Source organism: Anneissia japonica, unplaced genomic scaffold (assembly GCF_011630105.1).
Source record: "Anneissia japonica isolate Jap-2015-1 unplaced genomic scaffold, ASM1163010v1 scaffold287965_len1858130_cov191, whole genome shotgun sequence".
Lineage (NCBI taxonomy): Eukaryota > Metazoa > Echinodermata > Crinoidea > Comatulida > Comatulidae > Anneissia > Anneissia japonica.
Genome location: NW_022748342.1, coordinates 1 through 10,984, shown reverse-complemented (window position 1 = coordinate 10,984; position 10,984 = coordinate 1). Strand labels below are relative to the sequence as shown.

The following is a 10,984-nucleotide window of genomic DNA, read 5'->3' as shown; positions in this document are numbered from 1 at the left end:
CGCATGGGGCTGAAAAAGCGTAAATCTCTTACCTGTAAAATTTACTGTCTGTACCCCAGGGGTGGCGCCAGAGGGGGCTGGGGGATATAGCCCCCCCGTCGGGGAAGCATAGCCCCCCCCCCGTTGGGGAAGACGATACATTTTGTTGGGGAACAAACAAATAAAAAAAAAATTTACATGTAATATTCGTTTAGCCACCATATCGTTTGTGTTAACTTTTCATCACAACAACAACCACAATAACAATAATAATAATAATAATAATAATAATAATAATAATTCAATGAGACTAATTAAAAATAATTTGCGTTCTGTTATGACAAATGCTTATTTAAATAGCCTCATGATGGTTGGAATACATCGTGATAGGTGAAGCAACCTCGACCATGACAACGTGGTTGACAGATCATGCAAAATTTCCAAAATATAGAATTCTGGCGCCACCCCTGCTGTACCCCTCCTGCCTATGTCAAATTCCAAGATCCAAGATGTCGTAATTTGGCGAATTATTTTCTATCCCTAACCTTAGTGGCAGAATATCAACCATGAGTGGCCCTAAATTTTACACATTAAAAAATAATTGGACGATGGGGATAAAAAAAATGATTACCTTCAAATTGTGAGTCTGCCATCTAGAAGTGGCATACACATAAAAAAATGGTTTCCTACCTGAGCCCCAACCATGGTGGGGCAGAGTCGGCTTCTATTTCAAATTCCATGATTCACCACTGTTTAATGTTGTAATTTCGTGGCGAATAGTATTAGTTGATATACGGACAATGAGTAATATTTGGACATTAGAGTTCCGTAAAGATTTTGGCAGGTCCAGAGGGGTCCACCAACGCAAAAAGGTTGGAAACCACTGTATTACACAATACATCGAAAAAATGGAAAAATCAAACGTGCGGACCATTACTCATTAGTATCCGAACGATAATCGGAAAGTCTTGGGTTAGAATTAACTAGGGGTTTGGGGGTTCTATAATTCGCCTGGCTCCCCCGCCACCGCCTCACAAGAGTTTGTCTCTTCGACTCTACCAAGACGTCTGTCTATCCATACATCTCCGGCTCGTATAGAAATTATGGTTTACGGGTCTATTGCCCCTTTTAGTTAACTTTGGATACACAGTTATTAGAGAATAAACCATAGCTCGCAGCGTCATTGTACTGAATTTCCTTCCACTTTTAATTTTGTTCGTAAATATCATGCTCTTATTGGGTGTAGGAAATAATGCTAGTTGGAAATATTGCCAGTAGAAAGAAATACCATTAGCAAAGAATAATCCATTTCATAATATGGGGTGTTTGTTAGAAGACATGGACAGGAGCTATCACACACCCAGTTATGGACAGGAACTATCACTCACCCAGTTAATCTACTGATATGGCAATTAATGGTGTTCATAGTATAATTAGGAAAGTATCAGTTAATACAACCTATATCAGTTATTTCTTTATTACATTAACCCTAATTTATTAAGTTGTATTTATTTTACTAATTAACCACAGAGTATCCTTTCTCTTTGTTGTATTTATTTAAGGTCTGATCATAGTACATTTACTTGAAAAAATACAACCTGTTTAGGTTGTATTAATTCAAGTAAATACAATATAATATTAATAATTATTAGTCTGTATTTATTTAAGTAAATGTACTCTATGATACTTTAATAAATACAACACAATAAATCATTTTCTTGTTGTATTAAGTATTATAATAGTTCATATAATACAACCTAATAAATCAGTTACTTAGGTTGTATTTAATTAATTATGTATCATAATTAAATAATAATTAAATTAATACAACCTAATAAGAATTGTTAATTAGTTTTAGTGTCATTTATTTTTTTATACTTAAATAAATACAACCTGAAAATAGCATAAATATATTTCATAGCCCTTATAACACTTTTTCTTCAAATGTTACACTTTCAATATAGCTATTTCTAAAACATAAACCAACATAGTACTTTATCAATTAAATCACACTTTATAAAAATTATTATTATTCGGCGATGCAATAGACAGTAAATATAGTACCGTACATTATATTTATGTAGCACTTTTTAAGTTGTATTTAATTAATTTTAGACAGATGGGTAATCGTTAGGCGTTCTTAACATTAGGCTGTGGATGTCATATCCCGGGATATAAGCGTTCCTGCCCAGGAGCTCCAGGATCATTCAGACCAGGAGGGAGAGTGCCTGTCCGCGTCCCACCCAGGGTTACGGGAAGTTAGTTTTTTTTATTCAATAAATCAAAAGTTTAATTAAAGAAAAAACAAAAGTAACATTAATATATATATATATATATATATATATATATATATATATATATAATAAAAATATATCTGAATACATTTGTGTAGCATGGGAAAATGTATCTCAAACTAAACACCGACTGTGATTTTGTCACTGGCGTGTGTCTTCCGAAGAAGACGGCTATTACAACATTAATAGTAAGTTAAATTTATATGGTTTTGAAACAAATATACTTATAGTGAAGGGTAAAATGTGTAGAAAAAACTGTTGTGTGTAACAGTAGTATGTCTATTTTCATAGTTAAAATTAGATCCAAATCAGGCTTTATGCAAGTACCGACGAGGAAAGATTAAACATAATAATTTTGATACACATGTTTTATGTTATGTGTTGATTGGTCTTAGTTAATAATACAGTTTAATGGCTTAATGCAATAATATTACAGTTTAATGGTTTACAATAATATTACAGTTTAATGGCCCCGGAACCCTGAACCCCGACCTGGGGCCCTTGGCGTCCCCCTAGCCCCAATCATCAGTTCTCGCGCTTCGCTCGCAACCTAACTATTTCCCTTCTCGTGGCTACGGCCCTGCTATGACGTGTGTGGCTGAACCGTGTTTGGTTGAATCATGGTAGAAAGAAAAATCAATCAACAATTGTCGGGGGAGGGGGTGGGGAAACACAAATGTACGGTATTATTTATTTAATGAAATAATATCTAATTTGTATACAATAAAATTTTATCACTGTGTATATACATATATATATAGGCCTATATATATATATATATATATATATATATATATATATATAATTATAACATCTTGATTTGAAGAAGACGTCAGTTTCGAAGATTTACGTAAATCAATACGTGTGTTATTGAACGACAGATTCAATGATGGTAATTATAACTTCTTGATTTAACACTGAACACGAGGCTTACATGTGTGCATAGTATCATGATGCTTGTCGACTGTGTAATAAAGCTAGCACGGGAACCAGTCGTCAAATGCTGAACCCCGTTGCTGACTTCAGTAGCGAAATCCCTGTACATCGTTTTATCGGGTCTATTTTCAAACAGCAGCCAACAACACCAACGTCTCACAACTTTTCATTGGGGGACATCTAGTAGCCTAGCCGGTGCATATTTCGTTTTCCCAGGCATATATTCTTTTGAGAATTTATTTTCAAAAACTATAGCTCCGGGCCTCTACAACAACAAGTTCGCGCACAATTCAAAGGACACAGATAAACACTGGTAATGACGTACAGTGTAAAGCCTAGGCTTCTGGGTGTGCCCCCCCCCCCACCGTGGTTTTCAGACCCTCAGAAATGTTAATTTCCAATTAAGCAAAAATGGTGTACAAAGCAGTGCGATAGTTACGCATTACAGGCGTTCCATGGGTTTCACTGTTTTGACACGTCTGTAACATTATGGCAAATATTTATACCGTAAAAACCTCGAATTGAAGCCCAAATGGGCTTAATCCCGAGTTTTAGTTTGCAAAATTAGCACAAAAAGAAGCCCATGGGCTTCGTTTCAAGATAGAATAGGCTTCTTTTCGAGATGGTACAGTAAGCCTATATACAATTTACATGAATTTCAAAAAACAAAATAAATTTAAACAAGCTTGGTTTATACAGTACCGTAGTTTAGTCTTGGACAGATGATAATATACAAAACCCAGCTAAACCGATACATGTGTTTAGTTGGCTTTTATCTTCCTTAGTTCGTGTGTCCATCGTTCGTTTCTTCCGATCTTCTGTAAGCGCTCACTGTCTTTTCGGATGTGTGAGTATCGTATTTTCCCGATGTAGCCATTCATTACTATGTGAGGCCTATTAAAATGAGGGTTAGGCTTATATGTCATAAAAGAAAATAAAAGTATATGAACTGTAATTTATTACAAATTACGTAAGTCAAGTAAGCCAATCACAAGATAGGAGAGTTCTGGATGTTTGCCTTTGCATGTAGGCCTATAAATGAAGGCTCAAAGTGCATGACTGTCAAGTTAATGCATTGACTAATATTTCTTCAGCATGTTGTGTGAATGGTAACAATATAATTATAATACGTAGGTGAACATAATTTATCCTACTGTCTCTCATTCATAATCGCAGCGGTCATAATTATGATATGGTTTGAAAATTATAACTTAGTATAGCAATATAAGAAATAAATGATTCGTTTCCTCCATGTTATAAAAAGATATGTTGCAACGATTTAAAACGGAATCCCGTGTGGCGTGATGTAATGAAAGCATTATATTCTGCATCAATTGTAATGTTTTCTGGCGAAGTGGAAAATGGTGGAATGTGAAATGTATATTTTCTAGGCTGTTGTTTATTATATGACCGTTATGAACATTATTGATATTATCACAATCATCAAAAAAATAAAGAACCTGAGGCCGTATCTGTCGACAGTATGATAATATTTGAGAACTTTAGTCATACAGTGAACCCCACTAGGAGGCAGGTCAAGATGGAGGGTCAGATAATTAATGGAAACCCCCATCGTAATGGAAAAGTCATGCTCTGAGGCCTTCATCCAGCAGTATTGGCAACGGCACGCTAGAAACCTAGAACCAACCAGTCAACCAACTAACCAATCACAAGATGAGAAAGTTTACATTGTATTTAGGACTAGTAGTAAACTTACATCATCTGAAACTAAGTACTGTACCTTTATTAAATTGCAATATAATTTTTATATTTTACTTATAGGCCTATTTATGTTGCTATTGTTCTTCTATATGCCGTGTTTTCATATTATTATATACTGTGTGGACTATTAGTGAATTTTTAGAAAAATGAATTACCAACAACTAAATAATTTCTTGTAATTTTGACCAAAAGTTCAGTGTATTCTGTAAATAAATGCAATTACTTGGCAAGTCAGATTTGCTGAAAAGATAATAGGCCTAGGAGATAACAGTAGGCCTATTGAATTGCGTCTGATTTTTGAAAGCTGGCACAGGGTACTATAATATAGATTGACCAGATTTGTTAGTGATATATGAGTAACAATTCAGTATGCATATTCATTCACAGACGAATAAAACTGACATGAAGCCTATATAATTCTTGATTTCATTACTGTAATAACTACTCAGCAGGGTCGTCCATCAATGCAACAAATTTTCAGTCAGAGGGCAGTATACATAGTGTACCACATCGTTACATCTTTCCTGATCGCCCAAAACGGCTCAGAGTTCATGCGTCTAGTACTCTAGAACACAAAAATTCTCGGGGAATTTTCCCGGACCCCCTGGGATAGTGTTATTTCAATCGGCTCAACTTTCACACTACCCCTCCCCCCCCCCACACCCGGATATCTCCTGGTCTCTTAGTTTCTGATCTCACTTCTGATACCATGTGATAATAGCTACCAGCAGCCTGTCGTCCATCATAAATGCAACAACTTTTATTCAGCCAGAGTGCAGCTAGCATAGGACTACTTTGTGTACCACATCATTACAACAATATTCTCATGTTATTACGCCTACTGAGTCTGTTACATCATTACAATTACCTAGTAACAATCAACATGACATAAAACATTATTGTTTCTGGTGCCATGTTTTTTTTTTTCTTTCTAATGGTGATGATTACCGTAGATGGCGCGATTCCTTTTAAGAATTTTCTGAAGTACGTAAGTAGTTCTTACCTAAAATTATATTATTATTACTAAACACCGCCTCTAGTATCCCAAAATTAACCCCACAAGTTTGGGCCAATCTGTGAAAAAATTAGAAGGAAACAGATTTCAACTGATTTGTGTAGGGATGCATGCCAGAATACACACACAAAAAAAACGTTAGGTGGGCTAGGGGGTGGGGAAAATTTTTTATGAGGGGTCAAAGGTTATTGACCCTGGTCTAAAATACTAAAAAATGTACCTCTGGAACACTCTATGGTATAATGTTGATCTTGGTGTCAAAATGCACAGAACTGTACAACAAATACGAAAATATATAATAGGACCCTCAAAACCAATACATGGCCTTGGAAAATGAGGTCAAAATGTCAAAAAAATGTATTTTTAGTCACTAATTGGCATATATCATTGTAAAATATTACAATGAATGTGATTTCAACTGACTTGTGTAGGAATATACATACTAGGATAACACCAAAACAAAGTTAGGGGTATAAGAGAGTGGGAAAATTACGTTTTTGTGTTAAAGGTCATTGACTCAACCTAAAACACTAAAATCTAAAAATCTCAAAAAACAAAAAAAAAAATCTAAAAAAAAAAAAAAAAAAATCTAAATCTGAAATCTTGAGAACACTCTATGATATAATGGTTGATTTTGGTGTCAAAATGCACAGAATAATACAAAAACTAAGAAAATAATATAAAAGGACCCTCATAACCAATGAATCACCTCAACAAATGAGGTCAAAGGTCAAAATGTTAAGAATTGATATTACAAAAATGGCATTTAGTATATGATTTGTTTTTTATTCTTATTTTTAAAGCTTGTTTTAAACAGTTGAACATATATTGTGAATATAGAAATAGAAATTACAGCTTAAAACTTTACTGTAATTATAGATAAAAGCAAATTATTAAAGATGTACAATCTCATTAAAACGAAAATTCCAATTTCAAGACAATTAGGAGCCGGACAAGTCTGACGTCACATGACCATTATAGACATTGTGAGGTGGGCGGGGCTTAAATATTGAAAAAATCGCTATAAATCATGATTTAAAAAAAAATTATGATAAACAGTGTGACTTTTATTTCCATATCTCATGATTTGTATATACCTAAGTGAATATAGATATCCAACACAGAGTGTGTGAGGTTCCAATAACTTTAACGTCTTTTTTAACTTTTACACCAAGGAGTTTTAACTGTGTGCGAACACTGATCTCTACTATAACACCTATTAAAATGCGCGAAGAGTGAAAATAACATACTAATTTTTGTGGCTGTATACTCAATTGCACACACAACGAATGAAAAGATACTAGCCTATATAATAAGAGATGAAATATTTATCTATCACTTGATTAAAAATATGAACAACGCTAAAAAAAAATACAGGTTATAACTACTAAATAGATGCCGGACCAATTTTGCCTTATGTGGACTACATTTTGCAGGTAATTTTAAAGCCAAAATCGGTCCGGCGGACCGATTTTGGCCCCGGAACAATTTCTTTCTTGACACCTCCATCATGGAGGAATTAGTTTCTGTTGCCAGTTGATCACTTGCTACCCGGTCATTTCCTCCGGGGTCACCACCCAGATTTTTATCATCCGGCGTTTTACCACCAACCTATCCCGTTAATATATTAATTCAATTAAATGGACCTTCACTAAACTATGTGTATAATATATACGATTATTTCACAGCCTGAAATCATAAACATGTAACCGAAGACGTAAAATAAATATCTCGCATACATATTTATATTGAGGCCTAGTTGAGCTAAGCCTAGTTTGTCCGATCTGCCAAGCTATATGCATAGGTAGGTTAGCAGCCTTTTGTAAGCAAAGCCCCAGTAATATTTTGTTACGTTTCTTCACAAAGGGGGGGGGGGGTTTGTATCCGCGCCTGCTGCAGTATCAAGTTCTGTTTTCCAAGCAAAAATAAGATGATTTTAGTGAAACCTAGAAGGAAGATTAGTTTGTAATTAAAGGGGTGGGGGATGCTCAGGGGCGGATTTAGGGGGACGGCCCGGCCCCGGCCCCCATTTGGGAGCTAAAAAAAAAGAAGAAAAAAAAAAAGAAAAAAAGAAAGAAAAGAAAAAAATGATACTATAGTCTATAGCCCACAACGCCTCAAATGTTATTTTCGGGCATCAGAACACACAAATTTCGCGGGGGCATGCCCGGACCCCCTAGGATATTGTTGTCTCGATCGGCCCAAATTCCCCCCCCCCTTTCGGCCCCTGCTTTTGGACATCTCTGGATCCGCTCCTGAATTTCTTTTATTTTTGTGTAATTTAATATAATTAAGGCTAAAACGTTAATACATAGGCCTAGGTCCTAATCAATGGCAATAACATTATCATTATTGAAAAGGCCTGTCCGACGGGAGAAAATTGGACAGAACGGCAAAAAAACAAAACTTGAAATAAAAATGTCTAGGATCAGCAATATTTAAGCATCAGTCGGATTACACCAACATAACTTTTTTTAATAGGCCTTTAATAGTAAATTTGCATTTTCTTTTAATTATTTTGTTTTCATTATTAGTAATATGTAATCTACTGTTAGGTAGTTAATAATAATTAATAATAATAATAATAATAATAATAATAATAATAATAATAATAATTAAAATTTGAATTTATCCAGGAGATATCTATTGGGGCCAGGCATACCATTGTCCATGATGTGGCCTGTGCAAGTATTGGAATGGCCACCATTGCCGTCATCGGTACAAGTTTTCTGTCATGCAGATGATGCAGAGTAAGTGTTGTTTCTTTTATTTTTTTAAATGTGCCTTTTACATTTTGTTAAAGACTGATAAGTCCATGAAGCGACTACTTTCACATTTATAATTACTAGGGCCCTGTTTATAATTATTCCACAATGTCTTTATCGAATGAGTCAAATGGCCGAGCGGTTAGCAAGCTAGCCATAATATCAGCGCTGGTTCGAACGGCACGCTCGCCTATGGTTCCGGTGGTAGAACAAGTCTTCTCGGATAAGGACTATAAACCGTAGGCCCAGTGTATACAATGGCTTGTGTGCACTATAAAGAACCCAGTACATCCTTCGAGACGAGTAGGGGGTTACCCCGGTGTAGTGGAACAGACAGCCCCAGTGGTGGACGACGAGCTTTGCTGGTACCGGGTTACCGGGTAGCACAGACACGAAGGGACCCTTAGGGGCGAAGAAAGTCATTGGTCGAGTTCCTATAGTCCACATTTCAAGCACCCTGAGCATCTTACATTCGATGGATATGTGCGCTATATAAAACTACACAATTATTATTATCATCTAAACCATCCACAGTGTCTGTTTAATAATGGCAACTGAAAGGTACTTTATAGACAATCCTGCCATGGTCAATCATATGTTTACAGAACTATGATAATAAACAAAATAAATATGGTAACCCTATAATGTACCCGGGTGCAAAAATAAATAGACTGTTAACTGTTTAAATTTAATTCATTTCTCAAGCTACATCAGTTTATAATTAATGTATCAGTATTATATATCAGGGAATTTGCATTCCAAGGAGACTTTTAATGATTTTAGGTGTAAAAGGCATTCTTGTAGTACTGTGAACACAGCCTGATACAATACTGTATATATATAGCTTGGTACTACACATGATGCTACACACAGTCCAATAAACAAATATTAAACACAGCTTCAAAAAAACCCCCATTTCATTATGCCCTTTAATAAGTGATTATTCATGCCAACTAATATTTTGTACTGTAGGTCAGCAAGAGAATGAAATTATCAACAAAATTGCGGGCTGTGATGAGCAAATATGTATGTCTCCAATGTTGCCTCTACCTAATCCACCCCTGACAGAAGGAATAGATCCTGAAGTCTTTATTGCTACAGCATTGGACAGGTGAGAACTGGTAAGGGCACAGGCCATTTAGATAAAGCCCATTGTACACTTTGGTAGTCAGCATCCAGCCATGAATGATAATTTGCCAAGCAAATTACTCATAACTCTGTAGACAGAGCATCTGCACGAACTGTTTGATGTCTCTTGTTAGAATCCTGATAACCATATATTTATTACCCTCTGTAGTATTATGTTTAATAAATTAATTTAAAAACTGTATAATACCAATGACCATCAAACAAACTCAAAGGGAAGAGCCCATGGAAACACTAGATGGCAATTGAACAGCTGAAACTGATTTATTTATTAACAATAAACTGATTTATTTATTAACAATACTACAATAGTTTAATATAGTAACATTTTATTAATGTAATATTAAAAATTAATTGAAATTCTGTAGTAAGTTATATTTATGTTAAGCCACATATTTTGTCAATACTTATTTAATAACTATTTGTTGCATCACAGTTTACAACCAGCTACTTCAAAATATTTTTTTAGTCTGAAATTCATAAAAATCACCTTTTAAAAATGCAAATTGGTGGCCATGATTTAATTTTTGAAGAAGGTTGCAAACCGAAAACTGATTTGTTATTATTGTACTAAAATAAATTTTTATACGATGTATTTTTGGACTTCGTTTTCAGTGGGAAGTTGACCGACTTGCTAAGTTAACTGGTTGTCAATTTTCTAGTATGTTTCGTACTCAGAATACAACACATGTTATCATAAAAACAGGTTAGTTTAGAATAAAAATCATTTTATTCATTGCAAAATGTTTAAAATATTGGAGTTTAAATTTTAAAAGGTTCTGTGAAATTGGATTCAAATTTCAGAATCATAATCATATTTATTGTCATTATAATTTTCATTGTTTTAGTCAATGATAAATTTATTCCATCCCCATATTATTGTCATGGTCATCAATAATGTATGGCAGATGTCCCAATATAGTAATGTTCACTTTGTTGCACAACCTGATGGTTGCTTTGATAAATTTAACATTCCTTTTGCAGTGTTTCTAAATATAAAAACATCAATTAAAAAAATCAATACCTTTAAAACACATTTATTCCCTTGTTCTATGCTTACTGCTGTAATCAGACAATATCACAATAAATCAAATAATGTGCTTTCATAGGCCTAAATAAATTTTTTC

General features: G+C 34.6%; 1 long non-coding RNA gene across 2 annotated transcripts; it reads left to right on the top strand.

The window, feature by feature from the left end:
• Nucleotides 1–8,254: 8,254 nt before the first annotated feature.
• LOC117120812 lies at nt 8,255–10,956 on the top strand. Of its 2 annotated transcripts, none has more exons than XR_004447434.1 (3): nt 8,255–8,696; nt 9,684–9,822; nt 10,473–10,956. It is a non-coding gene; the product is annotated as an uncharacterized LOC117120812 (long non-coding RNA). The 2 variants fall into 2 exon arrangements; XR_004447435.1 differs by having other exon boundaries at nt 9,684–9,832.
• Nucleotides 10,957–10,984: the final 28 nt, after the last annotated feature.